Here is an 18900-nt window from a genome sequence, read left to right on the forward strand (position 1 = left end):
CCCCTCATGGTGTACTTATAGAGAAAGGAATATCTCATCCCTTTCTCCTCATCGACGTAATTAATTAAATAATATTTAATCAGAGTCGGTTTTGCCGAATTCTTTTCTACTGGCTCATAACTCCGTTGATATGTCTCTGGGTTTCATTCTTTTCCTTTCATCACAGGGAATTCCTCTAATTTTTCTCAAGTCAAAAGTCAAACTATAGACAGCTATTTTGACTTTCCCTGGATAGGGTATAAATAGGCTTTAAATTTAATTAAAGCTAACCTTGTCCGTTTCTGGGGACGGAATTAATTTTACAATCTGTGTAAATTCCTCAACTACTGTTTCCCAGTTTTTCCTGATTATTTGAGGCCGTCTCATACCTTAAATAATTCAATGTAAGTTACTATCTCAAATTATCCAAAATCCTGGAATGACTTTCGAGTATTTTCGTCATTTCTAGCCTTATATTGACTCTGGGATCCTATTCCCATTTTTCTAGAATTTTTCTAAGTCATTTGAGCCTTTTTTACTAACTCTGAGTATTGGCCGACAAAAACTTTTATTATTTACAATTAGGTCCCTACTTGGACTAAGAATCTTTTCTTTGCAATTTAGTCCTTCCTTAGGCCTAACCTTCGGAACCATCTCTTGCAAGTTTTTGGCACAACCTCTGACCCTTAGTTGTTTCCAATTCGTTATTCTTTAGTCCCCGAACACTATGGTTTTACACATTTGCCCTTAGAAAATCTCTTTTTCCTTCCGAGGGATCTTCGAGACTTTTGTTGCATTGGACTTAATAATCATCCTTTCCTCGTGCTATTACTTGTATCTATGAGTCAAAATTTGGGATGTTACACTACCCATGTAAATAGGAAGAAGTTATTATCAAATAACTAAAAAAATAAAACATAAAAAAAAACACAAAATCAGCTATTAACTAAGGAAAACATAAATAAAAAATAAAATTTTTAAATAAAAAACGCTATCACCTATAATGAGTTTTTATTGCCATTTATTATACTTATAAAGGAATAAACTAATATCTTAATAACCTAAACATACCCTAATAAGCAATTACAGAAAAACATAACACGGAAAATATATCCAAAAGTAGTTTAATCAGAACATTTCATCAATACATGGGTAGTGTGTTAATTTTTTTTTAATTCAGAAAAAGTAAACATGATGTAGAAAAATAGTTACCTTTTTTCTTGGGAAAAGTATACATGTAACAGAAAAGAGAACATTTCAAACACAAGAAAAAATTTAATGTTAACTTCGACAATTTAAATTCTTTGAGAGCACCAACCCTAAAAAATTGAAATACACAAAATAATGCAGTCAAAAATTGAAATTACACAATCCCACATAAAATATAAATTTGAATTACCTGTAATCAATAGTGCAGATTGCAGGCAAACGACTTAAACAGACTCATTGGCTAACTCCTAGAAAATAAAATGAATACCAGATAGGGAATAATTAGTTATTGTTTAAAAGGCAAAAAAAAAAATAGTGGTGGTTCGGAATATTGTAACCAAAGTTGGCAATAGAGAAAATCATCAATTTGCTTACTTTTTTTAATTGCTAATAATAGGCTAATTGAAATCTATACTATTTATCATATTAGAAGCAATTTCTTTCTTTCTTTGGTTTTTTTTTTGTTGCTTTTTTTGACACTGTTGTCGCAAACACCCTACCTTAAGTCGAAATTTATTAAATTATTAGTGGGCCTAGAAAAAACATGGTGTGTAAGATATGGATAGATTTAGCTATTTTTAAATCCACTGCAACACAAGTGGATCATTGCTCCAACAAAAAAAAAAAGGAAGTCCTACAAGTGGATAATACAAATAAATACTTATGCCATGCATCCTGGCTAAACGCATTAAATTTTTATTAGCAGTTTAAATTTTTTTTTTAAAGTCTGTATAAGCATCTCAATAGACTAATGGGGAAAAAAAGCAGAAGTCACATCATTATTTCATGTTATTTATAATGACAAATAGGTAAAAAATATTAAAATATTGCATGAATAATAAAATAGACGAAATATCAATCATATTTTTCTTAATGGCTCTAGGACGAAATATAAATTATATAAAATAAACAGATAAGTATGAAATGAAACCAACGAAATTGTTTGACCATTATAAAAAGCATAATTGTCTCTAAGAACATGACCAATGCACATAATAATTGGAAATAAATACATAACCTAAAAACATATTAAAAACACCAAATTAGGAATAAGAGCTAGAAATGATATTAACAACATGACAGAAAGTTTGAAATCATCAACTCAAGCCTATTCTTCCTAGATTTATTTGCGTTTTGCTCTGCGGCGTCTTGCAAATGATGTATTATTTTCATCAACTTCAAGATTTCCATCAACTGGATGATTTAACATATTTGCAATACCATTCTTCGCACTATTATGTCCAGATATAGTAGAAGGGATTTCCACAAAACCAGCATTGCGCTTGCTACTCTCTACCTCAACTTGACAATCAGTTGATGGGAAATTACCAAATGGGTTTGCCTTCTCAACATTGGCAATGTTTATAATTGCAACTTTAGATTCTACTATGGACTTCATTGCTTCAAAACCTGGGCCTATTGCAGTTGCCACTTGGTGTGTAGAGGTTGAGTCAAACTTTGATAAGTCAGAGAAATTTGCATGCACAGTTTGATTAGCAGAAGAACTTGCACCATCAGATGATTCTATCAGGCACTGCTCAGTGTTTTGCATAAATGTAAAGATTTAGATGTATAGAAACATATGTATATATTTGTATAATGCATCCAAAACATAAATAAAATGATATAATAGAAAATGAAATAGCTATACCTTTTCTTTTGTGAGACCAACGGGAAATACAACCCTCTGATGCAGTGTCTTCATAAGATGTGTTCAGGAAAGACTGCATTATGGCTTTATGCACATTGGAATTCCCATTGACATAATCTCCTGGATTATGTATCTTGAACAAATACCTCTTCCAAGATATCTGCTCAAGAATATATATATACCTTCATCAGAGTCGTCCTTGATAAATAATTGATGAGTGGTTAGAAAATATAAACAGCACAGGATTAAAAACATGCATGACACAAAACAATTTGTATGCTTGCTGTTTAACAACTTGATTAGTCTGACGTGCCTTCAACTCTACTGCTGAACATCCAAGTAGTTTGGATAATTCTCGGTCAAAAATTACAACATGACATGATCCAGTGTCATCCTGTATCTCACAGTCCACCATGAACCTCTAATAAAATATCAGTATTGTATAAAATAATAAATATTTTTGTATGAAAATTGTGACCACCGAAAGAGATATGTCACATTGACATTACTTGGGAATAACAGCTTTTACTATAGCTTGGCACTTTTCGCAAAAGAAACCTTCTCCATCTGGAACCATTTTCTAGCTATACTGTTTGCATGATATGTACATCCATCCATGATCAGATCTCACATCTATAGTATCTGCTATAGTAACCACTATAGATTCTTGTAATAAATAACACAAGGTATATATACAGTATTAAGATAAGAATAGCAAGAATGACAAAAATACAAACAAACAAAGTAGAAAACAATGCATTACGCTATATACGCACTGTTGGTCCAAATTGTAAATCCACTATTTTTCTTCGGTCATCTACAGCCAGTAGATCATCGGCCATAGATAGTACAATTTGTGGAGCAATTCGAGCAGGTATTTAGCCCAGCTTAATCCTAGCACTTTTCAATCTGCAAAAAATATTTTAAAAAAATGTAAATGCTATCATATACAATAAAACTTGGAATAAATGTAGACTCTATTATACTCAAACCAATATAATGGCATACTTCTGCACAAACTCCTGAGCTTCTTGTATTGTAGGATGAATCAGGAGACGGGAAGAGTACATGGAATTAGAGACTTTTTTCCTTCCTGCCATGCCATTACATGGAAAAAAATTAGATTTATTATTGTTCAAAGTAACTATGGTGTAACTATGGTGTCAAATAAATAGTATCATTAAACTCCCTAACTTTGCACAGTTGAATGATGATGATAGTAGAACCAGCGTGGACACAAGACACATGCTGCAGAACTTCATTAGTAAAATCTCCCCACAATGTACACTCTAGTTTTTCCTTCCTGTCAAAATGAAAGAAACAAAAAGAAAAAATTATACTCTAAACCTAAGTTTTTAATCATTGACTTGTTTAAATTGGGAGAAACAGACTCAGAATCAGAGTATACCCTTCATCAAGTAACTCTACATCAAGCCTAAACTGTGTGCGTCTGTTGACGTCACATTCTTCTTTTTCTCCGACTCCAGTTAGTAACCCGATGACATCTACAAAAGAAAATATAGAGTTAGCTCACCACAAATAATTTTAACATAATAATCACATATCAAACACTTATATAATAGCCTACCAATTAGATATCGATCATCAAACTGATCGAATGATATTTCAAAGAATGAACGGAATTCAAAACCAAAGTAATTTATTTTGCTATCATCCGCATATGGTTGAACAGAAGTGGAAAAAATAAAGTTTGCTCGGTAGGGATGATCAGTGGTTCGGTATGAGCCTGTATTGGGAGAAACATAAAAATACGACACCACATATGTTTTTACCTCTTCAAAATTCTTGCCATGTCGTGGAAGGAAGGCAGTCTTTACTGCAGCATGGATGTTGTCACCGTGTAAGAAAATAACTCTTAGAACACAAGAAGTAAGATGCTTAAATTAATCAGTAATCCTCATCCCTGAGAATCATTTCCATGGATGATATCTCTTCATGAGAGTAGCGTCTGGGCATAATCCATAATCAAACCACACAAACTTTGATTTTCCAATTTTGTCTGCATGGGTTAATAGCACGAACTGAATCAAATGTAGGAGCCATGTTAACACTTGGAGAACACTGATGGTGTGATAACAACAGGAGGAATTTGCTAACTGGAATAAATCCATAGGCTCCTGCTCTTTATACTGCAAAAAATTCATCTATAGTTGCAATAAAAAAATGAACGTTATTAGCAATACACGTGTGTGATGTAGTAACAGTTCCACCCATAATACATAGCGGTTATACAGCGCAAAATACCATATAGTTTTGGGCATAGTGGGCAGCGGATTTTGTGCGCATAGTAGCCTATATATTGGGATGATACAAGTGATTTTGTGTGCATAGTGGGCAGCGGATTTTGTGCACATAGTGGGTAGTGGATTTTGTGCGCATAGTGACCTTACCCATAATGTTGACACCTTAACTGTTGCCGGTTTTGATGAAATTTTAATTGTAATTTAGTAAATAAATTAAAATATGAAATATTAATTTGATTTCTGAAAGACTAACCATCCTTAAAAAATTCCACCCAAAAACATAACAACTCGAGCACATAAGATTATTCAATTATTTGGTTCTTTAATTTTAGTTTTATGAAATAAGAAATATTAAGCTAACATTTGAAAGATTATTAAATGTAATTTAAAATAATATTAATTTGAACCCAAATAGTAACCAATTGTGGCTTTTTAATGAAATATCAGTTTTAACTCACAATTTAAAATATTAATTAAATTAATTTAAAACATAAAATATTAATTTGAAATCAGAAAATTGCCCATAACACAGCCTTGAAATACGGGACAATGTGGATAATTTTTTAATTTAACAACTATCATATATTTACAAAACAAAACATATTACTTCACTTAATTGTACTGAAAAAAAAACTGCCCTCATTCACTGTTAAAGTGGATAATTTTTTAATTGAACAGCTATCATATATTCCAAAAACTGTCCACCTTCAAAATTACTTAAGATCAGAAAATTAAAAACAAATTTGTAACATGATATCTGAATTTTTTGAATATAAAAATTTATTCTATTTATTTTTTAATATAAAAACTGTCCACATTCAAAATTACTTGTAATCAGAAATTAAAAATAAATTTGAAACATGGGATCTGAATTTTTTTACTGTCATGCATTAAAGGTTCTATAAATTGAATTCAATTTTGAAATTACTTATAATGAAATAATCTACCCACGTTTCATATTGCATGATCTTAAACGTGGGCAACCAATATATGTAGTAATCAAACAATTATTAAATGATTTATTAAATGGTAAACATGGGATCTTAATTTTTTTGCTGTCATACATAAACGTTCTATAAATTGAATTCAATTTTGAAATTACTTATAATGAAATAATCTACCCACGTTTCATATTGCATGATCTTAAACGTGGGCAACCAATATATGCAGTAATCAAGCAATTATTAAATGATTTATTAAATAGTAAACATGGGATCTTAATTTTTTGCTGTCATACATAAACGGTTCTATAAATTGAATTCAATTTTGAAATTACTTATAATGAAATAACCTACCCATGTTCCATATTGCATGATCTTAAACGTGGGGCAACCAATATATGCAAAAATTACATATAATGAAATAATCTACCCACGTTCCATATTGCATGATCTTAAACGTGGGGCAACCAATATATGCAATAATCAAACAATTATTAAATGATTTATTAATTAGAAAAAGAGATGACTCTTTATTTCAAAATTAAAAAATTGATGCATTTATCTCCCTCCTCGTTGCGCCACTTGTCGCGCTCCTAGATGGCCTTGCGGAGACCCCTCTCTTATGATAGTAATAGATAAGCAGTCTAAGATTTTCATTGGGAAGAAACTCATACACGAGTAGTCTTTCTCCTCTTTCCAAACAGAAGCCAAGGGGTCTAACTAGCGATGCCCAAGTTTGGGAACCAACATTACTTCATTCTTAAACTCTCTTGCCCAGAATTCTTGGATAACCTTTTAATTGCAACTTCTTCTTCATTATAGAGCTCACCCTGTATTTATCAAAGTTGAAAGCTACTTTAGCGTCTCCAAAGTGGTGAACTTTGTCTCGTACTCGCATTGTTAGTCTACTCACAAGTCAAGCACCCCATATGATCCATCCAGTTAATTAAAGTCTCTTGACTTTTGAGTAGTAACGTTCTTTAGAAGGTACTCTCCATATATATCCGTACAAGACTAAATGTAAATGAAATAATGCAATGGAAATGAAAATGTGGTATAATAAGTGAAATCATACTCCCTAAAAGGACAAAGGTTGTTTTCAACATTAACGTACGTACTTTATGGGGCAACTCTATGGTCCATAAAATGCATTGATTTTAATCAAAATATTGTCTTTAGTGTGATTAAAAAAAATGCACCTGTTGAAGAAGGTTGCGTATGAATCTTAAACAAATTTCAAGTACCTTTCACTTAAGCAATAAATTTTGTGATGGGAAATTTTTAGAAAGCTGGAGCTGTTAGTTAACGAGTTGAGTTTTTATATTAGATAAGAAAAGAACTAAAATGAAGATGATTTTGTAATAAGTTTATATTTTACTTTTTGCCTATAATCTATTTTTTGTTCGTTTCGTTGCATGTATATTATATCCCGTACTTATTTATGTTACTTTCAATTCCAAAAAAAAAAAATAATAATAATATACTTATCTATGTTACCTTCAATTCCAATAATAATAATAATAATAATAATAATAATAATAATAATAATAATAATAATAATAATAATTACATGCAGTATTGAATGAATGTTAATATCTACCATCTATTTTCTATATATTTCCTTCTTAGTATTATATACACATTCTGTTCCCATACTTTTTTCATTTTCATATATCTTACCTTGTTATAAAAACTACTACAATTCGCAGAAAGGTAACTATTTAGAAAACGCGTTCGCAGACTTTGACTGACTACCTAAAATAATTGGTATCGATATTAAATCTCTGGTGTAGAAAATAGATTATTAAATTTAATTAGTGCCGTCGCTTTTGAAATAAGCATACAAAAATACATACTCTTTTCATCATATACAATATATAAAATCTGTATTAAAAAAAAAAGACTTAAAAACTGCACCATTTACATGTGTTTTTTTTTAAGTCAATTGTGGTACTTTTCTTTGGATAAACTAGGATGATATTACCATAATAAATCATACATATATACACAAGCTGTTTCGTATGAAATGAAGTGTGATTTTGAGTTCTACTCATAAGTCAAACACTACATGGAAAAATTTTAATGAGCTCATTTTAAAAAATTGAAAAAGTGGGGTTAAATTTTTTTAATTAATTTTTTTACTCTTTTATCTTACATTTTCTCTTTATTCTTTGATGTGATCAGCGACTACTTGTAGGGTTAAAACTTCTCCTCATCACTTAATTAATTTTCTTTCTATTTGTTAATATGGTATTTTATGTAATTTCCTTTGGGGACAATTTAATGTTTGAAAACTCAACCTTGCCCTATGTGCTACACACTTTTGAGGTGAACGGATGAGTCATTTTCATTAAATAGAAAATATCTTCACAATTAAAAGAACTCTTATAGATTTATTATTGTTCGCAATCAATTTTTCTAAGCTCCATGATCTATTTTACTGCAGCCCCATTTTCTATACTAACTATTATAAATAAGAAAGATAAAAAGTAACAAGAAGTCCTCAGTTTCTAAGATTTTTTTTTTCCAGTTTCAGTTTTCTCCTTTCTTTTGCTGCATACTTCTTTTTTTCCCAGTAAGATATTAGATAAAATACTTTTGAATTTAGATATTCAAAATTGAGTTGTAAATAATAAGTATTAAAAAAATTCTAGTGAGAAACGAAATAAAATCCTAACAAATTATAATTATGTATGACAATATTAGTATTTAGGAAAAATTAATTTGTCAGTCCTTACAATTTTACCTAATTTTGATTCAAGTTCCTGTAATTTTTTTCCTTTTTATTCCTTATTCTTTTCTATATAATTATTGTTTTCTTTTTATAATTATTGTTTTCTGAAACTAACAGCAAATGCAAGCTTAACCAACAGAAGAATTAACACTAATAACGAAGTAAACAATAAGGATTGAATAAAATGAGGAAAAAACCTATATAGGTCATGTTTGGTACAAAATATTAAGAATGAGGGATAGATATTGAGATTGAAAGTATAAAACTATATTAAAAGGGTGTTTAATATGAGTAATTGTATAATACTTGGGATTAGACAAACCCATATATGTGGGATTGGGAAATACTATGAGGAGAGGTAGTATTCTCCAATCCTATCTATATGGGATTGTCTAATCCCATGTGATAAAAAATCACTCATGCTAAGCATCCTTTTAACATATGTTTTCAACATCAATCCCAATCCTTATCCCTCATTTTCAATACTGCGTATTAAACGTAACCTTAAAGGACTTGATTTAAAATAGGATGTAAGTACAAGAACGGGTAAATTAATTTTTTCTATTATTTATAAAAAAAGAAAAAAGGAATCTTCAAATGTGTATATGCCTTTCACCAGTTTAATGCCCCCTCCTCAAAGTCAAGCTTGTCCACACGTAAATAAAATTTCTTTAATTAAATAGTCCTCAATTCGATTCAAAATTATGAAAATATAAATAACACAAAATAAGCACACAGGAAAAAGAAGAATCCATAAGGGGAAAAAAAAGATAAACACAGGTTAGTTTTGAGGACTTTGGTTATTTTTGTAAACAAAAAAAGTATCAAAAGTAAATTTGATATCTTTATTGTTAAATTTAAAGCATCCACAATGTTTAAAATATATTACGAAATCAAAATCCATAAAAAAGGACATCTAAATATCTTAATTATTAATCCTCAGAAATAATTTTAGAAATTTTTTTGTCTCCAGAAAATGAAAACCAGTTATGCTTTTCTCAGCCTTTTGGCTAAGATCAAGAAAATGAAAGATAATTATATTTCATAAAAAATGTCGCTATATACTTGAACCGTAATCAAAAGTAAGGAGTTAATTTATATAATTTTTCTCTCTCTGACGTAAATTTCTCCCGCTAGTGGTTGTGGTATCAACCTTGAAAATGCAAGTGGTTGTGGTATCAAGTCTCACTTTTACTAATTACCCAAAAATATTTCTCCCGCTAGTGGTAGCCCACCAGCCTCTTTATGTGTGATTTTTCCTTAAAAAAATCTTGTAATTAGCTTTTTCAGTGATAAAAATATCTTGTCATGTGACCTCATAATGCTTCATCAAAAAATAAAACGTTACAGGTTTTGCCAACGATTTTTAGTTATCATCAACAAAAGTTTTTACAAACTTAATCTTATAGGTACATCATCCCAATATATCTCATATCTCAAAGAATATTCACAAAAATATTTAAAGATCATCCGCTTAATGATTTTCACTTCAATAGTGAAATTCAAATCTCACATTGCTTGAATGTATGTGCTATATGATATTTGTATAAACTAAAGCAACCTTGATTTGCACATAATGATCCCTTCAAGTTTCTATCGTAGAAAGTGGATTATTAGATTGAGTGTTTATGTCTTTTGAAATATATATACATACAAAAATACATACTCTTTTTTTGTCACATACAATATGTAAAATCTATTAAAAAAAAGAAAAAAGCAAAATTCTGGACTATTTACATGTGTTTTTGAGGTCAATTGTGGTATTTTCTTTTGGGTAAAACTAAAATGATATTAACAATGAGTTGTTTCGTATGAAATGGAGTATGACTTTGAGGTCTGCTCACAAGGCAAGCACTCCCATTTACCTATAAATATTGGGTGGTTGATATATAATACATTCAATGAATTAAAGTCCATCGACTTTTGATATATATGTTTGTGAAGAGTATGGACATTATGTCCGCACTGCTTCTTCCCAAGGGCTCTTTTGAAGGTATTCTATATATATTGCCTACAAGACAAACCATTAATGAGATAATATATATGGAATGAAAATAAAAATGTGGTATAAGAAGTGAAATGATACTTCCAAAAGGGGCAAAGGTCCTTTTCATCACTAACATAGTCTAGGGGGTTATTCTATAAACTAATACGATACAATGATATCATCAAAGCTTTTTCTCATCACTGATTTTAATTGTATCAATTTCTTTTGATAACAACTTAATGTATAAAAAGTCTACCATGCCAGGTGCCTAATTTTTGAGGTGAATGGATGAGTCCTTTCTATTAAAGAAAGAAAATAACTTCATAATATTAAAATTAGTCGTTTGGATTTATTAATGTTTGCTATCAATTTTTCCAAGCTCCTTAATTTGTTCAACTCCGATACTATTCTATACTAATTATTAAAAATAAGAAAGATAAAATGATATCAGGCCCAAACACTACACTACACACACACACACATATATATATAAATATATATTTATATAAGCCATTTCATGTGAAATCAAGAGCAACTTCAAGGTAGTCAAGCACTCTGTTCAAACATTAATGCATTCATCGAATCAATTAAAGTTTGTAGACTTTTGATAGATATGTGAAGGGAGCCAAAAAGCAGAATATAAAATGAGTAGAAAATTGCAATCTTGTTCTTATTTAATCTTGCATCCAGAGGTATAGACGGTGCTCTTATATAGATCTAAAATTTAGAGACTCAAGATGACATGTATACAAGTTAGTTTGACTATTTGACTAGACTTACAACTAAACTATAACAAATTCTGAATTGTATTCTAACATTCCCCCTGTTCAGGATAAAAGGAAAATATTTAACACTCACGATTATCCTCATCAGGAAAGAGACGAGAATCCTCCAAGGAGTCAACATTGAGTTTTCCCCGACAGTAGAAAAACAGAGCACTTGATTGTGCCTTGGTCAGAACATCAGCAACTTGATTGAAGGAAGGAACATAGCCCACTTGTACTAAGCCAGTAGCCACTTTTTCCTTAATGAAATAAAGATCCAACTCGAAATGCTTTGACTTGTTGTGCAGTACAAGGTTAGCTAACAATGCAACAGCTCCTGAATTATCACACCAAATAGTAGGTGGGTCAACAACTGTGATCTTCATCTCCTTCAACAGCACCATAATCCATATCACATTAGCTATTGCATCAGCAACGCTTTGATATTCTGCTTCTGTAGGTGATCGAGCAACAACTTGCTGCTTGCATGAGGTCTATGTGATGGGATTTAGTCCAAGATAACTGCAGAACCCACTAGTTGATCTTTGATCAAAACAACTTCCCCCATAATCTGCATTAGCAAAAGCTTGAACATGGAAATGAAGTGCTGGTTTAATAAGTAGACCATATGTGCTATACCCTTAAGATAACGCAACAACCTTTCAACACAATTCCTTTGCTTTATAGTAGGCTCATGCTTGAATTGACTAAGTTTATTAACTGTAAAGGTAATGTCAGGACGAGTGTAACACATATATTGCAGTATGCCAAGAACACTACGATATAAAGAAGGATTGGAAAAATTTTCACTATTATCAGCACGCAGATGAACATTTGCAGCCATAGGTGTTGCATAAGGAGTAGTGAGGAGTAAATTAGTCTTCGGCAAAAGTTGCTCAATGTATTTTCGTTCAGTGAGCAATAATCCTAAGGGAGTTTTAGTAAACTCAATACCAAGGAAAAATGAGAGTTCTCCTAGGTCATTTAGAGAAAACATAGCACTCATACTATTAATAAGCTTCTGAACAGTAACTTCAGAGCTGCCAATAATCATGAGATCATCAACTTAGGCCAAAAGATAGGTTATATTTGAACCCTATTGATGAATGAAGAGAGAAGAATCAACCAAGATGCGTAAAAACCAAGTGAACTTAGTACTTGTGCAAGTTTTGTAAACTAAGCACATGGTGCTTGTTTAAGGCCATAAATAGCCTTATTTAATTTGTAGACAAGGGTACACTCATCAGAGCTTAGCTTGACAAAACCAGATGGCTGCTCCATATACACTTCCTCTTGTAAATCACCATGCAAAAAAGCATTGTTAAAATCAACTTGATGCAATTTCCACCCATTTGTGACAGCAACAATAAGGACAATACGCATAGTAACAGCTTTTACTACAGGCTGAAAGTATCTGTATAATCAGTTCTTACCTCTTGAACATAGCCTTTTGCTACTAGTCTACCCTTATATCTAGCTAGTGTACCATTGGCATTTAATTTGGTTTTAAACAACCACTTGCATCCAATAGCCCTTCGTCCAGGAGGCAAAGGTACAACCTCCCAAGTTCGAAATTTTAACAGAGCATTGTATTCATATTCAGCTGCTTGTTTCCAATTAGAAAAAGTAAAAGCCTCCTTAATAGTATTTGGAACAAAATTATCTGTAATAGCCAAGAATACTTTTGGTCTAAAAACTCTAGCTTTCCCTCTAGTAATCATAGAATGGGTGTTATTGGGTAGATAATTAAGGGGAGGTGGATGAGGTTGGTCTATAGCTGCAGTAGGTATGGGATTTTCGGGATTGGAAGGTGAGGATGATGATGAATCAAATGAAGTGACAGGTAAAGTAGGCGTAGGTGAAGGTGAATTACAGGTAGCGAAAGATGATGTAGTGTTTGAGTTGGTAGAAGCTATGTGGGAAAGTAAGATAGAAGGAGAAGATATAGGAGTTATAAAGGTTTTAGAGGGAGGGGTGACAGAGTAGAAAGAGGAAAAACTTGCATCTACTTCATTATTCTAAGCAAGTTGTCTGACATTGGCTTGAGAGATTTTAGGAAACACCAATTCATTGAACTTCACATGTCGTGAAACAAAGATGTGACCAGTCTGAATGTCAAGGCAATTATACCCTTTGTGCTGTGAACTGTATCCCAAAAATATACATTGTATAGATCTGAATTCAAGTTTGTGCTTATTGTAAGGGTGAATAAGTGGAAAGCATTGACAACCAAACACCTTGAAAATAGAGTAGTCTGGTTTAACACTTTAAAGTTTTTCATAGGCTGTAGGTCCTTTTAGTGTAGTAGAGGGAAGTCTATTCAGTAAAAACACTACAGTGCAAAACGCATCAATCTAATAAAATAATGGCAATGTAGCATGAGCTAGAAGTGATAGGCTAGTTTCAACAATCAAGCGATGATAGCGTTCAACTAGTCCATTTTGCTCAAGGGTATATGGGCATGTAAATCTATGTTCAATCCCACATTCTATAACAAATTTCTTGAAACTTAAAAACTCACCCCCATTATCTGACTGAATAACCTTGATTTTTGCACTAAGACAATTTTCAACCAAGGTTTTAAAATCTTTAAATTTCTACAATGCATCAGATTTTTTGTACAAAGGGTGAACCCATGTAAATCAACTAAAAGCATCCACAAATGCTATATAATATGAGTAACCATGAGAAGGAACAGGGGCAGGTCCCCACAAATCTATTGATATTAATTGTAAAGGCCTATTGTATACAATATTGGAAGGAGAAAAATGAAGCTTATGAGCTTTTCCACATTGACAAGCCTTACAAAGAGGTAATAAAGCAAAATTAGAAAAAGAAATTACAGCATTACATAAGATAGACTTAACAGTATCAAATGCAGGATGACCAAGCCTATGGTGCTCCTTCTGATAAGCATCACAAACAACATTATGTCCAAATTGAATTTTGGTCAAACCAACTACTAAGCTCCTTTTTGTTAATTTTGAAAATTAATTCATATTAACATGAGGAAGACATTTATGCCAAAGCCAACTTTCTTCATTTTCGCCAACAAAGCAGTTTTCAGAAAGTTTTGAGTCAATTTGAATAGTATAGCAGTTATCATCCCTTAGAGCTCTCAATTTTACATTTAATTCTTCCTTCTTCAATGGCAAGTCATCTTTGCTTATGACTAAACATTCTTCTAAATCGAAGATCACCCAATTGTTCTTGTCAGTACTCTGATTGACACTGAGCAAGTTGTGACATAGACCTTCTACATAGTAGACATCTTCAACCTTCATCCCTTTGTCACTTCTTATTTCTCTGATTCCAGCTATTCTTCCATATTGATTTTCATTGAAGCTTACTTTGCCTCCTTCTTTTGGTTTGAGTGATGAGAACTTCTTGGTGTCACCTGTCATGTGTCTGAAGCATCCGCTGTCAATGTACCACTTATTTGTCCTGGATGCTTTGAGACATACCTGCAACACAAAACAATCACGTTTTAGGTACCCATACTTTCTTGGCTCCTTTTAGGTTAGTATGGTTTGTCCTGGGTATATAAGTACCTTTGGGCACCCATTTTAATATCCCGTAAGTCCCTTTCTTCCTGTGATGACAAGAAGAGGTTGTATGACCTTTACGGGTGCAATAAGAACATAATGCAAAAGGATTAGAGGAATGAACTGCATTTCTAAAAAATGTAAGATACAACTGACCACCACTATTCTTCTTCCCTTTCCTCTTATCTTGAGCAGGATCATATCCTATTCCTGTTTTATCTATCGAGCACCTTTGGGCTTCTAGAATTACTTTGAGCATTTCACTGCCCCTAGTGAATTTCTCCAAGGTTTTTGTGAGCTCCTCGGCTTTCTTTTTGTTTTGCTCACATTCTATGCATACTAGAGTTGTGATGTCTGTTTGCTTCACTTGCATTCCTCCAGAAGCTTTATCTTTTTCTTGGAGCTTACCAACTCCTTTACAATTCATACTAATTCTGAATGTAATGCATTGTATTCAGATTGTAATTCATCATAAGAAAGTTTAGAAATGATTGCCTCATCTGTTTCTGAATCTCTATCTTCTTGGGTCACAAAATAGATATTAGCTGTCTCTTCATCATCTCTCTCTTCTTCCTTTGAAGAACTGCCTCCCCAGATTGATGTCACAAAGGCCTTCTTCTTTCTGAACTTCTCTTTCTTCTTTTCTTTGTCCTTTATCTTAGATAACTGAGAACACTCTACTTTGATATGTCTCGGCTTTTTGTATTCAAAGCAGATGATTGGATCCTTGGGCTCGTTTTGAGATGTAGAGGCTTTATGCTTTGATTAAAACCTCTTTCCAGCTTTGTTTTTGTAAAACTTCTTGAATCTTCTGACTATAAGACCCATTTCATTGTCCTCCAGGTCCTTTTTGTTGTCCTCATCACTTTCTTGAGTTTTAAGAGTAATGCCGTTATGACTTTTCTTGTTAATCTCCTTCCTGTATTTCGGTTTGCTCTCATACTCTACTAGACTTCCGAATAATATTGCAATACAGCCAATCGATTCTCTCTTCGTTTTCTCAATGGTTGTTGCTTTCGGCTCCCATTCCTTCATGAGACCGCTTAGGATTTTTCTTACTTGATCTTCTTGGCTATACTTCTTGTCGAGTGCAATGAGGTGATTGATGAGATGTGAGAATCTAACTTCCATATCTCAGATGCTCTCTCCATCCTTTATTTTGAACAATTCAAACTCTATAGTGAGAGTATTGATTCTGCTTTATTTCACACCGATTGTTTCCTCATGGACAATCTCCAGTGCCTCCCACATTTCCTTTGCAGTTTCCAAACTAGAAACTCAAAAATATTCTTTTTGACTCAAGACACAGGTCGGTATGTTGATAGCTTCATTTTTCAACGTCACCAACCTCTTCTCTTCTTCATCAAACTCCTTGAGGCCTTTACGAACGTGTTGACCTTCTACAGTTTTCATTGGAATATAGTTGCCATGCTCGATCACGTCCCATAATTCGTATTCAGTAGCTTTGATGACGATCTTTATTCTCATCTTCTAGAAGGTGTAGTTCTCTCCATTAAAGCCAGGTGGCTTTAATGTTGAATATCCTTCGGGTAGCACACTATCTCTGAGACCTGCCATAGAATCTCTCTTCAGACTATTAAATCTTTATTGAAAAGACCTGCTCTAACACCAAATATTAGTTGCAGTTTCACCCAAGAGGGGGTGAATTGGGTGAGTTATAAAAATTTGATGTATTCAAACAGTGCAGTAAATAAAACAGAGAAGGTTGAGTTGGAAGAATTTCACTGCAGAGCAAAGACACAAGATTTATACTGGTTTAGTCTTCAACCACTTGACCTATGTCCAGTCTTCAAAACGCCTCTGAGATTTTCACTATAATCTCAAGATTAAATGGGAACTTGGTGTCTCCGTATAGTAATTTATTTCTCAATCACTCCCCCTTACTACCCATAAGGTGACGATCCCTCTCAAAAGTCCACACTCTTGAGTCACTCTTAGAAAATGAGTAAAAGATATATCAAAATCTCTTACAAAGTAAATAAGTAATACTTCATTCAATGCCTTTATGCTTTTTATAGTTGGAGAGATTTGATTAACCATTGCACTGAAGAGCTTATAGCCATTGTAAGTTCGGTTGTGTGTGTTTAGGAGATGCAACGGTAGTTCTCCATTAATGTTTCTGACACGGTAGGTTTGAAGGCTACTAAATAACTGTTGAGCTTCATAATCTGTAACAACCTCAGAAACAAGTAAGTCCTCTTTCACTCAGAAGGAAATTTGTAAAGCTAACTGAACAAATGATAATTATTAATATTCATATAACATTTAGAAGTACAAAGAATCATTCATCAGATACTTTAAATATAGCATGTACATACTTGATTGAAGTCCTGATTGATAAGTAGTTGATCAATCAAGTTTTTTATTAAAAAGAGATAGAACTTTAGTCATACATATGTACTTTGATTGATAAACTTGTAAGTTCGGTTGCGTGTGTTTAGGACTTATAGCTTGTGGTGCTCTTAGTTCTTACTTTCCTCACTTTCTTTTATTGACTAGGATAGAATTGAGCTCAGTCTAATTAACAATAATGGTATCTGTGAAAAAGTCAAGGGTACTCTCTCTGTACTAAGCAACCAACCTAAGAAGGTTTTCCTATCTTAGACTCATCCCCGGTCATCTTATTCTCCCACTTCAAAGAGATACAAAGAACACTACCCTCATGGCTCAATAACCTTCCCTTAGGCTTGGTCTACCATGACCTCGGGAGCTACCTCGCTCTACCGTAAGCCTCTTCAGGATCCACTATGACCCTAGATTCTCTCATATTATACCCGAGCCATGTTTCATTCTTTGGAGCCTTTAGACCAATGGACTGAGTTAAAGAATAAGTCACCTACCCCTGGCTGGTAACTTGACTGATTATTCCCCAAGACTGATCATGCTTGTATTGCCTTCTTAGGCCTTACTCAATCCTTTTCGTTAACTTTGGAATTATTCATCCTTCCTGCCTTTCCTTTTTCCTTAACTTTTAGCTACCTCAGGCCATTTCCCTTTCATTACGCCCCCTTAATTCTCTTTCTCATCTTGCAGGGAAAGGTCTTGAAAAATCATTGTCATCATATCCTCGGATATTCTATCCTTTCATCACTCTTGGCCAACTTCACTCTCATTGGGGTAAGGTTAACTTCCACGAGCCTTTCCTTGGCCGTTATTACTCTTTCCTGTGGGAGGACACATTGTTCACAGCAGAGCACGTCACCTCACCCACTTTCCCAGCCTTGATGGAGGACATAATACTTTCACTAGTACAGCATCAACTCTACCGCTCTGAGAGTACGTGCTGTTACCTTCATAACGTTGTCAACCCCATCATAACCATTTCCTTTCCTTCCCTTCAGGGAATAGCTCACTCTCGACAGAGTAGCGTCAACTCTACATCGGAAACTACCTCCCAATTTGAGAGACATTCGATGACTAAGACCTACTAGTTATTTAATCTCCGTCCTGGCACATTCTTACATGCCAAATTCCTATTAAGGGAGCCTCTCAACCTAACTCATTCGATCACCTGGGCAGTAGCATTTGTCTATAGGGGTCTCATCTCTCAAATTTCCTACTGGCCTGAGTGCTATGATCGCACATCTCATAGATGCCTTAAGGACACAAAAAAAATACTATTTAGTCCCCAACGTTACCAAGTATCTGAGCATAACTGAGCTCTAGGCATCATTGGGAATTATCTCTCTCCAAATCTGTCCCCAGTGCAACCATCAACTTTCACATTCTTATCTATTTCTGCTTAAACCTATCCTCAAGAGGAACTGTCCCTGCCTCTACCCCCTCTAACTTTCTTTACTTTCTA

This window comes from Neltuma alba, unplaced genomic scaffold (assembly GCF_004799145.2).
Source record: "Neltuma alba isolate B1F8T4 unplaced genomic scaffold, ASM479914v2 tig00012206_pilon, whole genome shotgun sequence".
Classification (NCBI taxonomy): domain Eukaryota; kingdom Viridiplantae; phylum Streptophyta; class Magnoliopsida; order Fabales; family Fabaceae; genus Neltuma; species Neltuma alba.